Source organism: Saccopteryx leptura, chromosome 2 (assembly GCF_036850995.1).
Source record: "Saccopteryx leptura isolate mSacLep1 chromosome 2, mSacLep1_pri_phased_curated, whole genome shotgun sequence".
Classification (NCBI taxonomy): Eukaryota; Metazoa; Chordata; class Mammalia; order Chiroptera; family Emballonuridae; genus Saccopteryx; species Saccopteryx leptura.
Genome location: NC_089504.1, coordinates 165,549,659 through 165,552,706, shown reverse-complemented (window position 1 = coordinate 165,552,706; position 3,048 = coordinate 165,549,659). Strand labels below are relative to the sequence as shown.

The following is a 3,048-nucleotide window of genomic DNA, read 5'->3' as shown; positions in this document are numbered from 1 at the left end:
TGTTCAAACAGCTTCTTGTCAAATAAAAACATTTGTACAAAAAGAAAAAGGCCCTTCACTTTTGATCCTACAACTCCCATATTTATTTTTCTCCAGAATTATTTCTTATTATACTCTCCCCACCAAACTCTGCTTAAAAGCTTCACTGTCTAGAAGCTTTATACTTACTTCATGTGCACACTTCTGGGGAGTTCCATTACCTCTCCTCTTTCCCTTTTTCGATGGCCACATGTATGGGCACCAATTGTCACGGTCCAGCCAAGATGAGTCTATTACAGGATCTTTGAACAGGAAAAGGTATGGAATTGAAATAAATGATAGAGAGGGACTTAAAGATATATATATATACAGATGGGTTCAGGAGGATGCCACAGCAAACAGTCTCTACTGTTCCTTAGCCATAATGTCCACGCTCCCAGAAGCACATCCACTTTTATTCATAGAAAAAACTGTGGTCCATCAGCAATTCAATTAAGTTTCCAAGGCAACTCAAAGACAACCCCCACCATAACAACCAAATCTACTTTAACCTATCAATAATAAAAAACTAGCTTCCAGCATCCTCCAGAGAACATGGGTGAGACACATGAGAATCAGGTGTAGCTCTTTGTTAACTAGGCAAATGAGGTGGGGTTTGGGCTCAGCACCTTTGGCCAGATTGCAAAAATACCCTGTTTATATATTCAGTCCCCAAAAGCTGCCTGGCCAGTGCAGGTTCGCATGAGATTTAGACAGTCTGTAAATAAAAAAACAGAGCCAAGAACTGGTGGGCCATTAGCTTTAATACTAGCTTGCACCCAGCAGACAAGTAAAAACACACACTGGGCTCCAAAACCACTCATTCAGTGTTCACAAAGCTACTGACTTCTCCAAGTTTCCTAGAATCTAAGGTTTCTAGCTCACCAGCCTTATTCACCTGTTCTCCATGTCCTTCTCTCTACACAAACTCTACACAAACTGGCTTCTCCTTCAGCACTCCACCATCTTGGCTGCTTTTCCTGGCCTCCTCCATGTGGCCTATCTCTGCTCTATTACAGCATGGGCTTCTCCTAGAATGTAATCACTCTTCTCTAGGAACGTGACCTTTCTTCCTTTTCAAATCTTTTGGCGCAAAAGCCATCCTCCAACACATATTAACATAATCACACCCATCTCAAGCAAGAAGGGCAACTAATATAATCACCTGGGCGATGGGCTTCCATGTGGGCAGCACCATCTCTAACAAAGTGAGCATAATATATTTTATCTGCCCAACAGTGTGTAAATGTGGAAAACAGAAAAGAAACGAAAGGACTTAATAGTGTAGAGCAGCAATTTTCAACTAGTGTGTCACAAGAATTTTTAAAACATACAATAACTGACTTTTTGGTCAGCAACATTGACCTCTTTCCCCTTAGATTGTTTGTGGTCCTCTAGCACACTGGGAACTACCAGTGTCATGTGAAAAAACTGCTCAAAACACAGTTGTCAAGAGAAGAGAGAGAGACAGTCAAAAGAGACTAATATCCTAAATCTCCTTGTGCCAGACCTTCTGATCAATAAAGATCAGAAGCAGAACAACGGTAACAGGATTACATGGGTGGAAGGTCAGGTGATAAGGGGAAAGAATGACTAATATACTTCTTGTTCAGGAGTCGGGAACTATGGCTCTCGAGCCAGATGTGGCTCTTTTGATGGCTGCATCTGGCTTGCAGACAAATCTTTAATAAAAAAATAACTTTAAAAATATAAAACATTCTCATGTATTACAATTCATTTATTTCCTACCGCTCATGTTCATGGTTGCAGGTGGCTGGAGTCAATCACAGCTGTCCTCTGGGACAACACCAAATTTTTATTGGATAATGTGTAACATACATGGGTCATTGTATGGCTCTCACAGAATTACTTTTTTTAAATTAAATTTAATGCAGTGACATTGATAAATCAGGGTACATATGTTGAGAGAAAACATCTCCAGATTATTTTGACATTTGATTGTGCTGTATACCCCTCCCCCAAAGTCAAATTGTCTTCTGTCACCTTCTATCTGGTTTTCTTTATGCCCCTCCCCTCCCCCACCACCTCTCTCCTCCCTTGCCCCATCCCCCCTTCACCCATACCCCACCCCCATTGCCATTACATTATTGTTCATGTCTCTGAGTCTCATTTTTATGTCCCATTGATATATGGATTCATATAGTTCTTAGTTTTTTCTGATTTACTTATTTCACTCCATATAATGTTATCAAGGTCCATCCATGTTATTGTAAATGATCCGATGTCATCATTTCTTATGGCTGAGTAGTATTCCATAGTATATATATACCAAAGCTTTTTTTTTTTTTTTTTGTATTTTTCTGAAGCTGGAAACGGGGAGAGACAGTCAGACAGACTCCCGCATGTGCCTGACCGGGATCTACCCGGCACACCCACCAGGGGGCGATGCTCTGCCCCTCCGGGGCGTCGCTCTGTTGTGACCAGAGCCACTCTAGCACCTGGGGCAGAGGCCAAGGAGCCATCCCCAGCGCCCGGGCCATCTTTGCTCCAATGGAGCCTCGGCTGCGGGAGGGGAAGAGAGAGACAGAGAGGAAGGAGAGGGGGAGGGGTGGAGAAGCAAATGGGCGCCTCTCCTGTGTGCCCTGGCCGGGAATTGAACCCGGGACTTCTGCACGCAAGGACGACGCTCTACCACTAAGCCAACTGGCCAGGGCTTATACCAAAGCTTTTTAATCAACTTGTCCACTGACGAACACTTGGGCTGTTTCCAGATCTTCGCTATTGTGAACAATGCTGCCACAAACATGGGGGTGTATTTCTCCTTTTGGAGCCATTCTATGGTGTTCTTGGGGTATATTCCTAAAAGTGGGATAGCTGGGTCAAAAGGCAGTTTGATTTTCAATTTTTTGAGGAATCTCCATACTATTTTCCACAGTGGCTGCACCAGTCTGCATTCCCACCAGCAGTGCAGGAGGGTTCCCTTTTCTCCACATCCTCTCCAGCACTTATTCTGTGTTGTTTTGTTGATGAGCGCCATTCTGGCTGGTGTGAGGTGATACCTCATTGTGG

The 3,048-nt window shown here is 43.3% G+C and overlaps 1 non-coding gene across 1 annotated transcript; it reads right to left on the bottom strand.

The window, feature by feature from the left end:
* Positions 1–2,617: 2,617 nt before the first annotated feature.
* On the bottom strand, positions 2,618–2,693 carry TRNAA-UGC (transfer RNA alanine (anticodon UGC)). The gene has a single exon. It is a non-coding gene; the product is annotated as a tRNA-Ala (tRNA).
* Between the last annotated feature and the right edge of the window lie 355 nt (positions 2,694–3,048).